This window comes from Zophobas morio, unplaced genomic scaffold (assembly GCF_036711695.1).
Source record: "Zophobas morio isolate AGI-343-1 ecotype UQ-CSIRO unplaced genomic scaffold, CSIRO_AGI_Zmor_V1 ptg000009l, whole genome shotgun sequence".
Taxonomy (NCBI): domain Eukaryota; kingdom Metazoa; phylum Arthropoda; class Insecta; order Coleoptera; family Tenebrionidae; genus Zophobas; species Zophobas morio.
Genome location: NW_026972114.1, coordinates 6,224,003 through 6,246,322, shown reverse-complemented (window position 1 = coordinate 6,246,322; position 22,320 = coordinate 6,224,003). Strand labels below are relative to the sequence as shown.

The 22,320-nt window shown below is 34.7% G+C and overlaps 1 protein-coding gene across 1 annotated transcript in view; it reads left to right on the top strand.

The window, feature by feature from the left end:
• Positions 1–22,320, top strand: part of LOC135125784 (metabotropic glutamate receptor 2-like) — a 1,169,526-nt gene that overhangs the window by 406,408 nt on the left and 740,798 nt on the right. The window lies entirely within an intron of this gene.

Below are 22,320 nucleotides of genomic sequence, written 5' to 3'. Positions count from 1 at the left end.
TTACTATCAAGGATAGATTCATATCTAAGTAATCGAAGGCAATTTGTAATTATAAATGGGTTTAAATCAAAATGTATAATTCCATCTTCTGGTGTTCTGCAAGGTTCCCATTTAGGGCCCTTGCTTTTCTCTCTATTTATAAATGATATCAAAGATGTTATAAAATCTAGTCAGTTTTTACTATTTGCATATGATTTAAAAATCTTTAAAATAACTACTTGCCCCTCTGATTGTCATATGATACAATCTGATTTGAACTTTTTAGAATTTTGGTGTAAGAAAAATGGACTAGAATTTAACATACCTAAGTGTAAGGTTTTAAGATTTAGTCGCAAATTATGTTCTGAACATTATAATTATACATTGCCTTCTATTGTTCTTGAAAATGGGACCAGTTTTTGTGATTTAGGAATTACTATTGATAGTAAACTCTCTTTTATTTTTCACATAAATAATATTGTTTCTAAAGCAAATAAAATGTTAGGATTAGTAAAAAGAATCTGTAGTGAGTTCTCAAATCTTAGATCTTTTATTGTTTTGTTTTCATCTTTTGTAAGGTCGATCCTCGAATACGGTGTTACTATATGGTCTCCTTATTATAAGATGGACAGTCAAAGAATTGAAAAAGTTCAAAAACAATTCGTCAAATTTCTGTGCTATAAGTTCAATATATTTTTCAATAACTATAATTATACTATGAGAATAAGTTATTTTGGGCTTACGTTACTTTCTAAGAGAAGAATAATGTTTGATATGTGTTTTGTTTATAAAGTATTGTCTGGTATTGTTACTTGTTCAAATATTTTTATTTTATTTATGATACATGTTCCATCTCGTCAAGTAAGAAATTCTCACTCACTTTCAATTCCATATCATCGTACTTTGTACGCGTTTCAATCGCCTGTTAGCCGTCTTGCTAGACTGACACTTATCTATAGTGAAATTGAGTTTGTGGGAATTTCTTACACCAGGTTTAAGTCATCGATCCACAGGAAGATATTAATTTAGTGTTGTAACTTTTGTATGTTTTTGTTATTGTAATTGTTTTTTTTTAACCGTTAATAAATATCATCATCATCATCATCATCAACATATTTGGGGTCTTGATTCTTCATTGGACAAAACAGTACGTATGTCGAGGTTTATTTGGATAGGTTTCATAGCAAAGTCAATGACTCTGCAATATTTAAACTCACTGTTTTTTACTGTTTACTTGTTTCTTTGCTAGGAAATCTTGCTTGCAATGATGCAATGGATGTCTAGTTGGTCTCTTCAGATATCTTTGTTTTAAATTTTGTGTATTTTTCTAATTTTTGAAACATTTCACCAACAATTTAAACAAATTTTTGATAAATAAGTCACATTGAAGATTAGGCAGATAAGTCACCAGTTTCCTACTGTTGTCTTTACTTTCATTTGTTTTGAAACAAATTGCGTTTTCGTCAAATGAACACAAACTTTGACGACAAAATGCACAAATGGATTCACATAAATTCGCAACTGTGCATTTACTTTGGTTCTCTTTAACACTAGTAGATTAATTTCCAGAAGGTTCGTTATTTTTCATTGTGTTGTTGGACCCAATTTCTTGCTGCCTAAAGTTCGATTTTGTAATCAGGAAAGCGGACATAATCCCTAATTCCTTCGTCAGAATCTGCACGAAGGTCTAATCTAATTATTATTCTCTCACAGCTTAACTCTAAGAAAATTAATAACCGACCTTCTGCCCTGATGCAGCCTATTATTGTTTCGTTTTATAAAATGTTTTGACCCGAGTGTCTTAATTTTCCGCTACAGTTTTATTAATTATAAAATTTCAACTTCATTCAACACGTTGTGCGCGTATTAAAAAGTAATTTCCCGTGGGATTTGTTTGAAATCTCTGATTCCTGGACTCTTTCCATTGTTATTTACGGTTAGACTGAACAGAGAAACATTTATATCGACTATCTGAAATCCTGAAAAACTGTATTAGATTGCGCTTCTACACCGATTGAATCTGGTGGGAACAAAAGCAATACGATATTGCTGAGGAGAAACTGAAATTATCTTGGAAATATTTTGGCCTAAAATAAGCAAGATTAATGCTGTCGTGCTAACGGACGATTGCACACGACACAATTCCTGGAATGTTTGCCGAGGGAGGAATAAAATTGTCAGATTTAAGTTTGTCTGGGACGATAACCGTAAAGGGAGGTTTCCTCCTAAACTATTACCACCAATTTTGTTGCCGCGACTAGACTACATTAGTACAAAATTAATTAGTTGTCTTGAATTCTACGCCCCCTTTGGGTTGCCCGCTTGGTGCTTATTCTAAATTTGCATCAAGCAAACACATTCATAAACATCAGTTTGGTGAAAATAAATAAAATGCTCATCAGACATCCCATTGCGCGTCGAATAAAAAACAACAATGCAAGTTATTGATGCTTTGTGTGGCGCTGAATGATTTATTACATTCTGTGCGATCACCCATACATCAACTCACTTTTTAGAATTCAAAAGCTCAATTTATTTATTATCGTAATTTTAACAATGATATTAATACATTCTGCTAATTAAATTGCTTAAAAAATTCCACTGTTTTTTGTTTTCACGATGAGCTTTGTTTCATATATAATGTTATCGCTAATATCTGAAATCCGCATAATAACTAAACATTTTGGGAATTATGCCTAATTCCCAAACCAAAATTTAGAGAGTTAATTTTCAAGAAAAACCGGTGTTATTTTAAATTACTAACAAGCATAATAATTGAAAATTTCAGTAATTACGCATAATTCATAAAATGTGTTTATTTTTGTTTAGACAGTTTATTAATTGTTATGATTCGGTGATTATAATCTATCTGACGTTACCTACAAAACAATAAATAACACAATCTTTGGTTACTTACACGTATTTCTTTAATCTTTAAACAACAAAGTACAAATAACCTAATTAAGTAATACACAAAATACACAACCGCATTTAAATTTAGTTAATAAATTAATTAATTCTACATTTAATTACCAGAATATTTATAATTAGAGAGCGGAAAATATGCAGCAAAATTTTGAGAAATATGATCATATGATATGCATCAAATTTATGCAAATATGCAGTAACTTTCTTAAGATATGCAGAGATATGCAGTTGCATATGCTCCAAAAAATAAAAAAAAGCTTAATAAGCGAACTAAATTTATTTATAAAATTCAAAAACAGATGTCCCGAGCTTACATTTTATTAAAAAAAATACATAGATCACATTGCAAAGTGTTTAATTACATCTCACTAACACATAAACCACGTTTTTAAAGATAATATTCTTATACTAAAAAATAAATATAAACAGATGAAATTAAAAAATAGTAGTAATCCACTATTTAATTACTATTTTGGTAACAATTTATTTTTAGATATTTTTCGAAATATTCTAACAAAAAGTTTTTCCGGTGATTCTAAAGTACTCGTAAATGTATTTGTAAATAGAAAAACTGCGTACTACGCCCACAGATGTAAAAATACTTACCGGTTTAGGGCAGGCGCGACAAAGTACAGTTCGTTCTTGAAGAATAAGTTCAGGAAAAGGTTTAATCCATAAATTAATTTGTGTTATCTTCGACATATTGATACACTTGTATCCCTTTAAATGCTTTCAATATAAACTCACGATGAAAAATAATAACAGTATAACGTCCCTTCGATCACCACTAATAAACGTACCATTAATACACTTAACTAACGAACAAAAATATTGGGAATGAAGCGTATTTCCAAAAGTAATTAGGGCGCGAATTTACCTGGAAGGATGGCTTAACACCCAGTGGTGTCTCCAAACTACCATAAAACCCAAACCTTTTCTAGTTATTTGAAGCTCAGGACAATATTTGCAATATGATTAATAAAATTTCGTCTTTCTAGATAAATGCCGAAAGAATGACAATAATTTTTTTTTCAGATTAGCACAAAAATTGATAAAAATGCAAAATATGCACCCGTTCCGTGAAATATGCAGCAGAAGGCAAATATATGCAAATATGCAATTTTTTTATAGCTGTATTCGTTTTTAATTAGCATGATTCGTTCACATATTAAATATCAAGACTTATATGCAAAAAATAACGGATATGCAAATTTCATAAAATCCGCTCTCTATTTATAATATAGAGTGTGGATGAGAGAGTTAAAGTACCGCTCCTGCAACATCCTCCCCTTCCTGGATCTCGTTAGGATCATAGTCGGTGTCGGCGGTCTTGCTTATTTTTGAGGTTTAAATGAATCGCACGATAGTGTGGTTCGTTAAAGGGCCTGAACCCATCCAGGCGGGATTCTGTGAATCCTATGCAGTCCATAGCATCATCGTCGGGAACTATCATTATTTTGGTTGGTGATATCTCCAACGAGGCGTAGAATTACGCGTTCTTGTAATTTACTAACACATTGGACACTGTCGCCATTTTGCTTTTTCATAAATATAAATAACACAATCTTTGGTTACTTACACGTATTTCAAAAGCAAAACGATTTTCAGTATCCTTAATTAGAATTTGTTGAATTAATATAACCTTTTAGATGAAAAGAATTCAAAGCTCTGTTAAATTGATAGACTAACGATATTCTTCCTAAAATTTTCTAACAAGTGGTGTACGAGACATCAGAATCTAAAGAGAATTTACTCAAATACTTGTTATGTGAGTGTTTAAAAAGAATTCTTCGGTGTTTAGATTTGGAAATTTCACCTGATATTCATCTTTATAAGCTTAAACACAACACACATATTCCCCGTTCTCATTTGTGTCCCTCTAGGATAGTAAGATCCCAAGGCCATGATTTATTAGCGAATAAATGACATTCAAAAAGATTTTGTTTATGCAGGATTTCTATAAATTATTATAGGGTCGAAGTAGGTCATGAATACGTGCCGCCTCTCAAATTTGAACTTTACTAAATGCTTAAGGACACATGTCAAAGATCACACGCACCTGTATAACTGATTTTCTCAATGTTTCATATCTTAATAAAAAATAAAACTAATTCATTACAGTAAAAAGAAACGAATTTATTGCGATTGAAAATGTTCACAATTTTGTTCAAGGCACGTGTTCACTCTCTTTTCATTTCAAAAATATTCTGTAATCGTTTTGTCAATACCCATCGTTCAATTTCATGTTGAAACAGGAACCCCTGACTGCTGAGAAAATCTTGTCAACAGAATTTTGATCAGGTTGACATTACGAAAATACTTAGATACTCTATGATAAAGCCTAAGGACTTGTTAGCTGAGTTCGCTATGTGTTAAGCATTCATCAAATATGATACCAAAATCTTTGATTGACTCTTTCTTAGTAATAGAAAATCCATGAATTGAATATGAAAACTCAGTGAGGGTGTTTTACTGGAACCGTTTAACCATGTTTCAGTGAGCGCTATTATGTTAAAAAACATGTCACAACAGTTTGAAAAAAACGTGTGGGTTTTAGAATTGAACCACGAACATTCTGGTAGTATATGCTGACATTGGTTGAATTCCTGTTGGAGCTGCTTAGTTTTCCGAAGATACAAATGTGGGTATATCACCCCAGTATAAAATTTTCAAATTGTTCTCACCACTGTCAATTCGATGCTTTAGTTCATCTTTTACTGAATGGAATAGTGTGATTTGCATTGGTGTTCGATCCCGAGATATGTTTATGTGGTCTACTTATTTAATGAATAGAATTTTGTGATATTAGCAATTGCTGCAAAAACATATTCAACAGAATTTAATTTATTACAAATTGGCCGTGCTCGAGATTGATTAGACGCATCAAATTTAGCGAGACCTGTCGGTGGAATGGTTGACTCTTTGACCTGCAAATCTGACGTTAGTTTGTGGACAAGATTTAGATCTTCAGCAATTTGTTGTTGTTTGGTCACACCATTAATTTCCCGAACTTCATAAATTATTAAGTTACATTCACGTTTGTCTCTATCCGATAATTCCTGGATTATTTTTTCGGTATCTACTAGTGAAGAAAAACTACCAGTAAAAGAAGTGTTAATTTTTGCATAATTATTAATTAATCATGTCTTGAATAAGGGAACGTTAGGTGCAGATCTCAACGCAAAGTAAACAAATTGCGGAAAATTTTGTCAGAATAAAAATACTTTCAATAATAATAATTTATTCACTATTAAATTTGGCCGTTTTAACAGTTTCAGATTTTAAGGCTAGTCCAAACCAAAATATAATAATATCAATAATAATAAATAATATTTCAGTTATAATAGACAATTAAAAGTTAAAACCTATCTATCAGAAATTCAACTACAGAGTAATAGCATTTCTTCAGTAGTAAACATTTTATTTTATTTTTGAATAATCTTTCAGACTGTTGTTATTTTAGTTCATGGGGCAGTCTATTAACCCAGCAAACACAAAAATTATAACAATTAAATAACTACAACATAATACTGTTACCAAAGATATAACAGATTATATAACACTATCCATCAACATACAGTTACATGATTTTGTTACTCTAATATTCTGCAAATGTTATGTAGCCGTAACATAACTGTTAAACATATGTTACATTTTTTAAATGTAACTGAACTGTAGCAGTTATATAACAGGATAATTGACAAAACATAACATCAACATAACGTCTCTATTCCAATTTCCGTTTCAAGCAACTATAACGGCGACATCACAGTTATGCAACTTTGTTATACTTTTGTCATATTTTCGCTCTATAGAATAGAATTTTTTAGAATAGAATTTTATTTGTGCTAAAAACATAAGTTTACACACGTCACAAAAAAGAAAACATCATGGATTGATAATAATTAACATCAACTCTAAAATACAATTTCCTAATTAATATAATATAGTATAATCTAATAATGCAATACACGTTAAGTTAGGAATTGTTAAACTGTTCTACTAAGTCATCAAAATTATTATTTAGAAACTCCTTTAATGAATAAAAAGCCTTCTTGAATAGATATGCTTTAAAATGTTTCAAGAAAATTTTGGATGTATAATTATTTCTAAGTATTTTTTTGGTAAAGCATTTAAAAGTTTAATGCAAACATAATTAGTGCCATCTCCAGATGTTGTTAGTCGTAAATTTTTAAATAATATATCTTGACGTCTTGTGCTGTAATTGTGGTTGAAATTGACTTTTGGATACAAATTGACATTCATAGTAATAAATTGCAAGCAACGGTATATGTAGAGAGAGGGTAATGTAAGAATGTTTAATGAAGTAAAAGACTTTCTGTAATCGTCTTTGTATCCCAAATTGTCTATGATTCCAATTGCTCTCCGTTGTAATTTAAATATTCTTATTAAAGAAGACGAATGGCCCCAGACTAAGAAAAAATAATCGAGATAGCTATGAATTAATGCACAATAAACGTTGCGCAGATATCTTAGGGAAAGTTCATTAGCTAAGTTCCGAAGAACGAACGTATTTTTTGCTATTTTGTCAGATAAATAATTACCATGTTGATTCCAGTTGAGTTCTTTATCAATATAGACACCTAAATATTTTGTAAATTCAGCAAAACTATATATTAAGGTAATTACAAGTTCGTAATGTAAAGAGCATTGACACATTTTTGTCTCTGTTTAGATGTAATCTGTTCGCAGTAAACCACTCTTCAGCCTTACTTATACATTTTTTACTTTGTCTTGAAACAATATCGACAGTAGTTCCTGTAGTACCAATGCAAATGTCGTCAGTATAAAGCATTACATCAGCTTCGGGAATATAATTTGGAAGATCATTGATGAGCAATAAAATAATATAGGTCCGAAAATAGATCCTTGGGGAATTCCGTAGTTAATTCTAGAAAAGTCTGATAAGTTACTATTAAAGGTTACTTGTTGAGTTCTATTTTTTAAATAACTCATGATAAAATTTATGCTTGCCGGATGGAAGTTATAGAAGTATATTTTTCGTAGCAGAATATTATGCGATAAACAATCGAATGCTTTGCTAAAATCTAAGAAGTGATTTAGATAGAATTCTTTGTGCTCAAAACTCTGAATAATACTATTCGTTAATAAATTTATAGCAGAATATGTAGAGAATCCTTTACGAAAACCAAATTGAAAAGACGACAATAAATTGTAATTATTTAGATGATGTATCATTTGTTTTAACAACAATTTTTCAATAATCTTTGACAAGGTCGGAAGTACAGATATGGGTCTATATTTACTGACATAATCCACCTTGCCTTTTTTGTATATAGGAACTACCTTTGCTGTTTTCAGGCAATCTGGAAAAACCCTTTCTTTAATACATATATTAATAAGTTTGGTTAAGTGGCCATATTAAAATATTTTTTACAGGTTTGATAACACTGTAGAACAGTGTTTTTGTTACATATATTTTCTAAACATGGTGGGAAAGGTAATTTTGTGCTGAACAACTCTTAAAAGAGATAATGTACCCATGTCGTCAAAAAAAAATTATTCAAATTTTTATTGTCATCCGGTGAACTATTAGAAAAAATGAAGTGAATTCTAATTTTACATAGAAAAACGCGCAAGAAGCACTAAAAAATGTTCCAAAGATTTCTGTGGACGGATATTTAATTAATTATATCTACGAATATTTAACCTGCCTAGAATATGTAGAAGGATCTAACTCTTTATAAAAGCCTCTTGTATTCGGAAAGAATGGATACTTGGGTCTTTTTCTTAAATCTTTCTTCGACTTTCTTGATTTCTCGATGAAAAGATTATCAGCAAAAAAATTTAAATGATACATAATTTGTGGAACGTTTGTTTCCTAAAAATTCAGTGGTCACTAAGCTAATTGATTCCCAAGTAAATTTTTCCATATCATTCAAATAGACGTAGAACATTTGATCCTTCATTCGAATTTCAAGCTCAATGAAAATTCCTAAATACATATAGAAAACGTACCTACACAATATGAAAACTGAAATTCACTGTAACATTTTAGTTTTTAGCTTGGTTTATGTTAGCAGCAGAAGGCTTAGGAAATATTGTTTTAAGATGTTGAAATGCCTTCTCTCTTGTAGTTCACTTGCATAAGAAGCGTATCTTCTTATATTCAGATTGGAAGCCAGTTACTAAAGATACAATTTTTAAATCGCCTATCAAATTGCACTCAAACTTTTTGTCGTTAATAGAGTTTAACAAGTGTTGAATATTCTCATATGTTTCTGCGGTTTGTATAGAGTATGCAGACGGCAGTACTAGATATTTATTCCTATTATGCAATAGTACACATTTAACTGGAACTATGTGTGAACAATCTCCAAAAAAAATTTTTTTTGACGACGTAGGCATAATGTGTTATTTTATTAGATAGTTATTCAGCACAAAATAACCTTTCAGAATACATTTTCAGAATGCTTGTAACAAGATATTTTTCTAAAATTGTTCGACTGTATAATTCCAACTGTTAATCCATAAATGTCTTTAGAGTTCTTATTTTGTAAGCTGTCAAAAGCATCACGTACTTGCACAAATGAGACTTGTTCAAATTAAAAGATATTATTTGTTAGGAATATATTTTCCATTAACCTAATCGGGTCCATCGGGTGTTGAGGAAGGCAAAGACGAAATCATGTTTTCTGCAATATTTTTAAAAAAGCCATTAAATTCATTAGATGTTAACGATGAACTTTGTTTAGATTGTTTTTTGAGTTTTTTATCATTTATCAATTCCCACATCGCTTTAACATTATTTTTATGATCTCTAATTTATTTATCATTAGCCTGTTTTTTAGCCTGCTTAATCGCTAGATTATATTTACGTCTAAATTCTGATATCACTGATTTTAGTTCCAGAGTTCCACGTAATTTGTAGGCTTCATTAAGAAAGTTTAAAGTATCTCTCATTTTTCGAAGGTTATTAGAAAACCAATTATTACGTGAAACTTTGTATTTGTTATTAATTAAAATAGTTTTCTCAGGAAAAGCAATATAATAACTATGTAAAATATTATTTAAAAACATACTAAATTTATTATTAATATCAATATCGCAATCTACAAAGTCCCAATTTACTGCATTTATTAAATTAAAGAAATAGAATTTGCCAGAATCTGTCAAGGGTCTAGTGAGTTTAAATTTACATTCATTAGTCTTGGCGACCTTTGACAAACGGACAATAAGTAATACCTCTCTGGCCAGACAATGGAGTATCAAATGGAGTTATTCTAAGATTTTCGTACGATATATTAGAAACAACGTTATCAATAGGAGCATTTTTTCTTGTTGCAAACTGCAGTAGGGATTCAAAACCATAACTAAGCAAAAGATTTGAAAACATGTTTGCTTTTGTGTCATTAACGTTAAAGTGAAGATTGAAGTCTCCGCCTAGTAGAACACGTTTTTGTTTATACTTAATTACGTTTAATAATTTAATTATTTTGTCAATAAAGATATCATAATCACCGTCTGGTGATCTATATAATGAAATTAATATTAAATCAAGATTGCACATATATATACCTAAAAACATACCTGTTAATTTAACATGCATTTCACTCGACAGGTTTTTTATGTCGGGGAGATTTTTATAGTCAACTGAAACATCTGTGAACTGTATCACACCTCCGTGAATGTGAACCTCTCTGGCAAAATTAGTTGCAGCACTGAAATTGTTGATTTTTACCATATATATAATAGTACTATATTGCTAACTGGCCTCAAAAGAGTCCGAAAACATAACGGCAGAGCAATATATCGGACCTCTCTGTCTCTCTGTGATACTAAACAGTACTGCGCATACACTCATACTTGGTTGATTTGTAGTCGATAGCGTGACTGGATGCGTTTTGACTTTCGTACTTTCGCTTCTATTTTGTGTACATGCGCACAGACCCTCGGTACTCTTATAGACAGAAAACAACATCTTCTGTCTCTCTCTGTCCGTGAACACCGTTTCTATGTTACTTCTGAAGAGTTAGAAATATAGTAGTATTAGATATATGATTTTTACACACTCCGCTTCTTTACTAGTCAACCAGTGCTCACTCATACATAGCACATGAAAGTTCTGGCCAGTATATAACTTGTCTATTACAAGATTGTAGATCCTATATAACAATCATTTTAAATTAGATTACTGGGCGAAAACTGTGTGGGAAAGTAAATGTACTGTACAGTGTTATATCTCCCTATAGTCCCTCTAGGTCAAGGCAGAGGGCCTTCGTGGACTTTTTTTTGTGTGTTTTTACTTTTTTTTACTTGTGCTTATAGTGTATGTAATGACAACATTTCATATTTAACTTCAACATAAACGTTATCATCGTACTGTTACAACTATAATACTGTTATACTCACTGTCCATTCACAATGGACATAAGGCATAACAAGTACATAAAGCTTACATAAATACATAAAGTTGAAACGATGGAAAACGTGTATCCCTGTTCACAGTGGACGAACGTAAATCTAATGCTTATGAACGTTTTATGTAATCCTTGTGTGCGTACACAAAGTTGAAATAAGTTCAACTTTGTGCACGAATTATGTCAAAATTATGTTAAAATATAGAGACTTTTGAATTCCCTTTGACAGTTGGCACTTGGCACTTCACACCTTTGATTATATTATATATATTATAATCAAAGCTTCACACTGTGAGTCTGTTCTGTACTGTGAGTTGTCAAATTCGAATATCGTATGAAATTGTAGGTTAGATATTTTGATTGACTCAGTTTGAGGTTAACCGTTTCTATGTTTAGCCGGGAGTTATTCCGTTGTGCGTTTGCGCAGTTTAACAATTCTTACAGAGTTCACTCTGTCCACTGTGAACGTAGATAAGCATAAGCCAGACACAAACCAAAAACGTAAATTATGTTATGCGCTCGTTCTTATGTCTTATGTCCATTGTGAATGGGCAGTTATGTATACATTAACAGTCTTTTACCATAATAAAAGATTTTGTTATATTTTTCTTATGTAATTGCAACATAACTATGACTGTATTTTATAACACTGTTACACTTATGTGATCTGGCTGTACTATAACAGTGTTATATAATAAAAACAAACTTTGTTATATGTTTCTTATATAACTGCAACATAACGTCACCATCACAGTGTTGTATAACACTGATGCACTTATGTAATGTAGGTACACTATAACAATGTTATATAATATCAACAAATTTTGTTGTATTCTTCTTATATACCTGCAACATAACGTCATCATAACACTGTTATATAACATTATTAACATAAATGTGGGATATAACTTTGTTAGTTTTTTGTTATATAATTGTTATAGTTTGTGTAGCCGGGGAAATAACATAGTACCAATATATTTTCCAGAGGATATGTTATTTACCAAAACAAGACTTATGTTAGCAAGTACTAGCCCCGCCCACCCACCCTTTACTTTCTTAGAGCGTATGTCATTTGCCAAAATCAGTCTTATCTTACCAAATACTAACCCCACCCACCCGCCCTCTACTTTCTCAGAGGATATGTCATCTGCCAAAATAAGTCTTATCTTAGCAAATCTAGCCCCACGCACCCGTCCACTTTTTTCTCCGAGGATATGTCATTTGCCAAAACAAGACTTATATTAGCAAGTACTACTCCATATGAGACGACACACTGAAATAAACTAATCTCAATATATCAAGAGTGACAGTGTTTCTTAATATCCTTATGACAAAAGAAACAGACGAAAATTTTTTACACGGGTTACTACCTAATGTGTGAAATCTAAAGCAATTTATTGTACACTATTAAGCCTAAAAATTTAGTTTCAGTGTTTTGAACAATTGATTTATTATTAAGTTTAATATATATTGATTCATTGTGACTAAGATTTTGCACAATAAACTTTATAAAGTGTGTCTTATTTAAGTTTAGTTTCAGTGCATTGTTAAATGACTGCTGTAAGATTTTATTATCAGTCTATAAATTCTTTTTGTTTATGAATTTGATATCGTCCACGTATTTAATAATTTTTGATGTAGAATGGGACTATTTGGCGCGGCCGACTTGGCTTGAGCCATTTTGGCGCAGGGACACTTTGGCGCAAGCCATCTTGGCGCGAGTACGTCGGTATATAATATAAAAAATATTTATTGTTCGTACTGTGGTTGGCACCCTGTTATTTATGCTAAGTGTAGGCAACCAAATACACAGTTTCATTCGCACCAATTCCAATAACTAAATGATCCACGGAGCAAGAAGTTCCAAGTTTAGGAGTATGTTTATATTAGCTTGTTTTTCCCCAAATTTAGAAAAACACAGCGTCCAAAACAAATTCTTTATTCTTTTACTACGTATCCCGTACAAGCTCAGCTACTGAATGACGCCTCCACCAGTCCGTGGTAGTTTCCTTGCATGCCTCTTGACCTCGCACCGCTTCTCATATTCCCAATCGCACGATGCTCAGCACAAGCTCAGCCTTGAGTCGCGACGTCCAGCATAAGCGGCGCTAACATTCGGCCATTCCTGACATTCAAGAGTGTCCTCACTCTAGGAAGAGGCAAAGAAACTGAAACTTAACCAGCGTCTAAATACATAGAAAAAACAAAAGACGAAAGGGTGGGAAGTACAATGGGTGGGCGCAGAAAAAATACAAAAAGTAAAGCATGGCGGCACTGCCCCAAAGGACGACCCATCACCCTGCTGACCCAACGATCAGCCTTACGGGTCCGATGGTCCCGCTTAACAGTTCTACTAAAAGAGAAGTTAACAAACTTGGCCAAGTTTAGTTAGTGGGAACGTAAATATTTAACATAATAACAAAACGCAAAATAAAAACCGCAAAACTAAAAAACTAAACGCTCTTAAAACTAATGATCACATCGTATGCGCAGCCGTGATCCTAGGAATATCACCCGCCCGTCTGCTGAACCCGACAGTCTCCGGCCCACTGGATGTCTTTCGGGATACGCAAGACTACTCCCGTATCCCACCAGTAACGTTAGTTCCCACCTCTGTCGCAGTGCTCGACCTACTGGCAGCCTCCCCAGTGAGCCCATTCGTATCTACACCATCTAGTTTCCGGACATGGTGAATACCCAAGACTACTCCCGTATCCCACCAGTATCGCTAGTTACCACTGTGACCAAGTGCTCGACCTACTGGCAGCCTTCCCAGTGAGTCCGACCGTATCCACACCATCCAGCCGCCACTGTCCACCACAGAAGCGTAATGATACCCTAACCAGGGGGGACTCACCGCCCGCCCTGCCTGCGAGACTCGCAGCTCAGTCATAGTATATCCAGGGCCGCATATTATCAATGCCAGCCACTCCAGCATACCGCACACGGGAACGACTTGTGCCTGGGATGTCAGCTACCTCGTAACGGTCATTGCCCAGAACCCTTGTAACTCGATACGGTCCTCGCCATTTGGGCAACAGCTTACGACTCTGCTTAGTCCCGGGAGTACTCGTAATGCGGATCAGCACCAAGTCGTCCTCCTGGTATGCATGTCCAGCCCGCCTCTTGGAGTCAAATCTGCGTTTCTGGTCTGCCTGATACTGGGCTAACCGGCTCTCTATGTTGGCTCGAACCTGAGTGACGTCCACTCCTTCATGGTCGGCCACCAAACGACCCTGTGAAGTAACTCGAAAGCCCATTAATGCTTCACTAGGGGTGACATGAATAGCTTTATTTACAGTTCCATTCAACCCCAACTGAATATTAGATAAATTTTCGTCCCAAGCGTTATCGCGATGATTGGCTCCCATTGTGGCTAACGCATTTAAAATAGTTCGGTTATAACGCTCTACTTGGCCATTACCGCGTGGCATAGCGACCGCATTAAGGTGATGGATAGTACCGATTTCAGTACAAAAGGCTTTAAATAAGTCACTGGTAAAGGAAGTGCCTCTATCGGATATGATACGGCGGGGCACGCCAAAATTTTTGATCATATCGCGTAGTGCGCGAATGGTATTGCGGCTTTTTGTATCTTTGACGGCATATAATAAAGCAAATTTTGTGAAAGCGTCGATAATAACAAGAACCTGCGTGTTACCGGTTTTTGTCTTAATAAAAGGGCCAAGATGATCAACATGAATTGTATGAAATGGTCGGGGAATTTTTGGTATGGGATGTAGAGAACCAGGAAGTTTTCCGGAAGGATTTGTGAAGTATAAACAGTTTAAACAATTTTTAATATATTTTGTGATAAAACGGCGCATTCCCTTGAACCAGTATTGTGACGATAGTAGTTCATAAGTTTTGTCAAACGCACAATGACCAACATCATCATGAGTCATTCGTAACAATTGAAATCGAACAATTTTTGGAACCCATAATCGGCTTCCGTGAGAAGTAAGTCTGTAAACTCTGTTATTTTTCAGATGATATTGATTAAAAATTTGTTTATTGTTTTGAATGTCGCCCGATTCTAATATGGTCTTAATGCCAGCTATTTCTTTATCTTGCTGCTGCACAGCTAACACCCATGTATCCTCCGACACAACGGTCAAAAATACACTTTTACTCGTACTTTCAGAAGGATTCCGACTTAATGCATCCACGTGACGCATTCTGTGTCCTTGTCTGTGAACAATTTCGTACTGAAATTCACCCAAAGCCAAGACCCAACGACCAATACGAGGATTAATTTCACTTTTCGAAAAGGTGTGCTTGACGGCAGCACAGTCTGTAATTATTTTGATCGAACGACCTAGTAAATATTGACGAAATCGCTTAACTGAGGAAACAATCGCAAGTGTTTCCAATTCAAATGAGTGAAATTTTTGCTCGTCAGTACTTGCATGGCGACTGAAATATGCCACAACCCGCTCTACATTGCCATCAACTTGGACCAATATACCAGCTAAACCCCACCGACTAGCATCGGTGTATAAAATAATTGCCTTTCCTGGGTCAAATAATGTCAATACCGGCCTGTCCGTTAAACACTGTTGCAATGTCTGAAAAGCGGTCTCGTGCGCGTCAGTCCACTCCCAAGGAGCGTTTTTTAATAATAACCTACTCAAGGGCCTTGATTTAGAGGCATAATCTCGGATAAACTTGCGAAAATATCCCGTTAAGCCCAAAAATTGGCGTACTTGATGGATGTTACTTGGACGCGGAAACTGTGCTACAGCCGCAATTTTTGATCGGGACGGTTGAATACTAGAATTGCTAATTTCGTATCCTAAATACTGAATTTTTGTTGCTAAAAAGGTACATTTTTTTAGGTTTAATGTTAATCCATTGGTCTGAAATATTTCTAGAACTTCTTCTAAAATCTCTAAAGATTCTTGTATGGTTGCGGCCGGAATCAAAATATCGTCCAAATAGAGTAAAATTCAAAATAAGTTATAATATCGAATGTGTGTGTTCGCGTCTCTCTCGTTTCTAAGTCGAAATACCAGTGAATCTGTGCGCGAATATTATTATTTTTGTGAGAAGCCATAGGACCTTTGTATTGCACAAATTTCTGACCCCCTCGTGGGGTTGGTGAGTTTGGGTTTGTCCAGTGTTTTTATATATATTATTCGCTTCGCTGTATCGAGCTATCATTTAGTTTTTTTTTTCTCTCTCTCCTTTCTTTATAATAGTTTTTCTATCATTAATTTCGTTTACTTCTTTTTCTTTCTCTTTTTAATTACAATCATGGGCGCTAAGTGTAAGAAATGCGGAAAGGGAGTTTTGCGTTGCGATGATTATGTATCCTGCAGTACTTGCAAGTATATCTATCATGCTGGATGTGCGGGTTTAACCAGAGAGATTTATGAGAAAATGAAAGTAGAACTTACTCTCTCCGCATGGTGCTGTTCTTTTTGCAATTCAAAACCCGAATCAAAATCTACTTTATCTGCCACATCTGATGTTAATATTAATGTTGATAAAAATCCTTCACTCAGTTTCACTTCTGATTCACTGAAAAGTCTCTTCAATGATGTCCTTAAGATAGCACTTGAACCTTTAACTGCTGAGTTAAACGCTTTGAAGCTCGAAATGGGCAATCTACGTACGGAAAATTCCCTGCTGCATTCTGAAGTTAACAAGTTGACTCTCGCGCTCAACCGAGTTCCTAATCCAGATACACTCTCTGCAGCCGGCAATACTTTAACCACATATTCAGAAGTATTCAAAAAAAACTCTCAGGATACGGTGATTGTTAAACCCAAAGATAAGAATCAATCGGTTAACAAGACTAAATCTGATATCTTGTCTAAGGTAAATCCGGTGAATTCTGCTATTGATATCGGCAAGGTTAAAAATCTCAAAGATGGTTCAGTGTTGCTTGGATGTAAGGATGCTAGTAAATTTAAAGAACTTGCCAGCGTAAAACTATCTACATCCTACGATATTAAAGAAGTAAAGACCTTGCGTCCTCGCATCAGAATTTCGGGCATCTCAAACGATATTGATGAGAGCAGCGTTTTGTCATATGCAGTCAAACAAAACGATTTCTTATTTGACAAACCTGGCGATTATAAACTGCTAAAATTTCTTCCGCTTAAAAAAAAAGCTGACTTATTCCAGGCTTTAATAGAAGTTGACTCGCTTACCTATAACAAAGCTATCAACATTGGTCACTGTCTTATCGGCTTGAATAGTTGTTCTATTTATTGCGGTTTGGAAATCCCACGTTGCTTCCAGTGCTGTGGCTTTAATCATTCATCGAGCTCTTGTAGAAGTATTATTGTTTGTCCTAGATGTTCAGAAAACCACAACGTGAAGGAATGTAAAGCTGCTTCTTTGTGCTGCGTCAACTGTCGCAACTTAAAATCAAATAGCAAACACGCGAATATTAAAACTGACCACGCCTCTTGGGATCACGATAATTGTCGAGCTTACGAATTGGCTATTACTAAGTTGAAGCAAGATCTTTTCGGTATTGCCGAATAGCAACTAATATTTGGATCCAACACTTCAGTTTCATCTTTACGTGTAAGTCCAGCTATATCGAACTCAGATTTATCAAATATTTCTAATAATTCCTTTGTTACTACTTTTATTCCATCCCTTAACAATAATTTATCGGCTTCGTTACTTATATATTATCAAAATGCCCGTGGCATTAACACCAAACTTACAACACTTCTCAATTCTCTGTCTTCTTCCAATTTTGATTTTGTATGTCTCTCTGAAACGTGGCTTCATGACGGTGTTGGAAATTCCGAATTTTGTCCTCCTGCTTACAATGTTTTTAGATCCGATAGAAACTTTGCCAATTGCAATCTTTCCAGAGGTGGAGGAGTATTGATCGCACTCAAACAACAATTTTCGGCAGTTCAATTAGACTTATCTGCACGCGGTTTTGATGCTTTACGTTTGATCGATGTAGTCGGCATTAAGTGTTGTTTTAATCATCTTTTCCTTTTCATCTTTGTTGTCTACATTAATCCTAGAACTTCTACAGAAGAGTATAATTCGTTCTTCAGCCTGATCAGTAATCTTACAGAACTGCATAATCAACGCGTCTTAATCGTTGGAGATTTTAACATTCCAGAGTATCATTATAATTTACAAGCTTCTGCAATAGGTAACAACAGACTGTCATCACTTTCTAACTTTCTGAATTTGTGCGATTATAAACAACATTCTAATATCGCTAATAGCCATGGTAGGTTCTTGGATTTGGTCATTACAAACCTTCTGTGTGTTATCGATCGCTGTGTAGATCATCTTTTACCTGAGGATGCACATCACCCTTCGCTGCTTATTACGTGTCAGTTTCGTTTGCCCAATACGCAACTGTTAGGTAATCCTGTCTCTCCTGCGAAAAAGTGGAACTTTCGTAAGGCTGATTATCCAAACTTATATCGTCATCTTGAGCAAATTGATTGGTCTTTCATGGATTCCGTCACGGACGTTAATACTCTTTGTCGTCTTTTTTATGATAAACTTAACTCTGTGCTTGATCTTTATGTTCCCAAAACTTGCCGACTACACAATTACTCTTACCCTCTCTGGTTCTCTTCTGATAACATAAAAAAAGTTAAAATCAAATGGAAGCTCTGGTGCATCTACAAAAGATCCCATAGTGACTTAGATCTGATTAATTTTAAAAGAATTCGAGCTGAATTGAAGCGTGACATTAAACTATCGTATGCCAATTATATTCACAATTTGGAAATTAATATTAACTCGGATCCTCGCAAGTTTTGGGCTCATGTCAATAATATTAAAAAACGTTCGGGGATTCCTTCTCAAATGAGCTATCTAAACACATCTCTGTTGAATCCTCAAGACATTGTAAACGCCTTCGCCGAACACTTTAGTGACAGTTATTCTAATCTAGCACATGTTGATTTTAATAGTCTTGACGAAGATCTCAGCAATATTCCAGTTTTTGTCTCTGCTATTGATGAATCCGATGTATTAGAAGCATTGAAAAACATTAAGTCTAATTCTACGTGCGGTCATGACGATATTCCGGGTTTTCTTCTTTCAGACTGTGCTACTGCATTTTCTCGGCCTTTGACCATTCTATTTAATTTAATACTCAAATCTTCCTCCTTTCCTAATTTCTGGAAACTTTCTTTAATTACACCCATTTTTAAAAAAGGCAATACTCAATTGATTATAAATTATCGTCCTATCTCTTTACTCTGTAATTTTTCCAAAGTCTTCGAGTCTATTCTTCATAAATTCATACAATTTCAAGTACGCAATCGTTTATCGCACACGCAACATGGTTTTATTAATGGCCGCTCTACAGTCACCAACTTGTGCTGTTTTACTCAATTTGTATCTGATAGCTTTGATGCTAAACGACAGGTGGATGTGGTGTACACCGACTTTTCTAAGGCCTTCGACCAGCTTAATCATAATATTTTACTGTCCAAATTAAGTAGCATCGGTTTTTCTGCAAATTTAATTAAGCTTTTTAGGTCGTATTTGTCCGGTAGATCTCAGCGTGTGACATTTCATGGTTTTGAATCCGATCGAATTATTGTTACTTCTGGCGTTCCGCAAGGTTCTATTCTCGGACCATTACTTTTTGCAATCTTTATTAATGATATTACCAAAAATCTGAGTTCAAACGTGTTGATGTATGCAGATGATTTAAAGATTTTCCGACGCATTAATAACTTCGAAGACTGCCTAGAACTTCAAGATGATATCGACAAATTTCAAAATTGGAGTATATACAATCTCCTTCCCGTAAACGCTAGAAAATGTTACGTTATGTCCTTGACCAATAAAACTTCTAAAGTTTTGTATTTATACTCGATGTTTTCTTCCAGTTTGTCTCGAGTTGATTCATTTAAAGACCTTGGTGTCACGTTTGACTCTTCCCTTTCATTTGCCCCACACGTTTCCTTTATAGTGTCTGAAGCCGTTAAATGTCTGGGGTTCATTATAAGATCTAGTGGTTGTTTCAGTAATGGTACTACTTTAAAAAGACTTTATGTTGCCTTCGTCAGATCTAAATTGGAATATGCTAGTGTGGTTTGGGCCCCCGCAACTCAAATTCATATCCAGGCACTTGAAAAAATTCAAAGAAGATTCTTGAAATTTGTATCCTTCAAATTAGATGGCGTTTACCCACCCAGAGGAATTCCGCAAAATGTTCTTCTTGAAAGATTCGGCCTCATCGATCTGGATAGAAGACGCACTAACGCGTCTTTGTGTTTCTTAAAGAAAATTTTTAATCATCAAATTGACTGTCCTCAACTTCTTAGCCAACTTTACATCAGCATACCAAGACCATCCTTTCGTCCCGAGAATTATCAATTTTTCTATCTTCCAACGCCACGTATTGACATCCAGAAAAACTCACCGTTATACCGGATGTGCGCTAACTATAACGAGCATAACGATTCCTTCAGATTGTGTTAAACAAACCTATCTTCTATGAGAAGCAGTGGTAATTGTGGCCGCCTGTAATTTAGGTAACTATTTTTTTTTTTTTCTTTTTCAATCTGTACTAGTTGGTCTGTAATTGGGCTTCAAGTCTGTTGACCAACTTCATTCAAAGTGTTTGGACGTAAATTCCTGGTTATTCACAGAGCCGAGCTCCAATGTCGCGCGCGAGGAGCCGGTCAAATTTGTTTCCAGCCTCGGCTGTGAAAGTGTGTCGCTTAAGTCAATAATAATAATAATAATAATAATAAAATTTTGGTAAATCGTAACTGTCCTAACACTAAATTTAAAGTGCGCTGAAAAACAGCTGGCGCATTCATAAGCCCAAAAGGAACGCGCAAAAATTCGTAGTGCCCGTCTTGGGTGACAAATGCAGTCAGCGGAATTGACTCCGGGGACATTGGAATTTGGTAATAACCCGAAAATAAGTCGAGGCTTGTGAAGAATTTTGCACCCGATAAGCTTTTTAATTGTTCTTCGATTAAAGGCAAAGGGTACTTATCAGGTACTGTTATTTTATTAAGTGGACGGTAGTCGACACATAATCGCTTGTCACCACCCTTTTTATCCACCAAAAGCACCGAACTAGCATACGGAGAATGAGACTCCTGAACGATCCCATTTTCCAGTAATTCATCAACCATTGTTCGAATTTGTTCCCGTTCATGATCAGAAAACACACGAGGCCGTCTGGCAACAGGCTTATCAGTCGTTAACGTAATTTTCATGCCCTGAGTGTTTACGTGCCCTATTTCGGACAAATTTTTGGCGATACATTTCGTGTATTTATTTAAAAGCATTAAGAGGGCATCGATTGTTTGTTGATCTTGAACTACAACATTAATGAGGTTCTTTTCGATAGTATTTATTTTTAATCCGATTGAGTCACAATCTTGAAGTGGAGAGTCGTAAAAGTTTAACCGATTTCCGACTTTAGTATAACAGACGTCGTAATTTTCCGTGAAGTTTTGGCCAATTAGTAATTCGACACCCATGACACATCGGTCGACTACATACGCCTTAATAATTCTTTGCACGCCATCAATATTTATAAATTCACGGACAAATCCAAGGGGAGCAATCGGAGGCCCATCTGACAATGTTGTCAGAAAAACAGCTCCATCCAAAGCCATTTGTTTTAATCCAAATTGCTCAACAGCATTTTTATGTACCAGTGAACATTCACTGCCGAAATCGACAAAACATTTGACATTATGACCGGCGAAAATTATGTTTTTGAAAAACTTTTCATTTGTGTCGGACCCTAGAAAATTAATATTTTCCGTTTTGTACGGTTGATTGGGACACTGGCGCTTTTTGTGCCCCTCTTGACCGCAATCATAACAAAATATTGTTTGCTTACGTTTGGTGGGTGAAAACTTTTGCACGCCACTGGGACCAGCCACTTGGTGCGATAACGCTCGCGACATTGGTGCTTCTCGTTTTACACTCTGTATCGGTACATGACGCAACTCAAGAGTTTTCAGGTGGCTCGCCAAAACATGGGGATCTCGTATACCCGCATTTTCGATAGAAAATTTAATTTGTT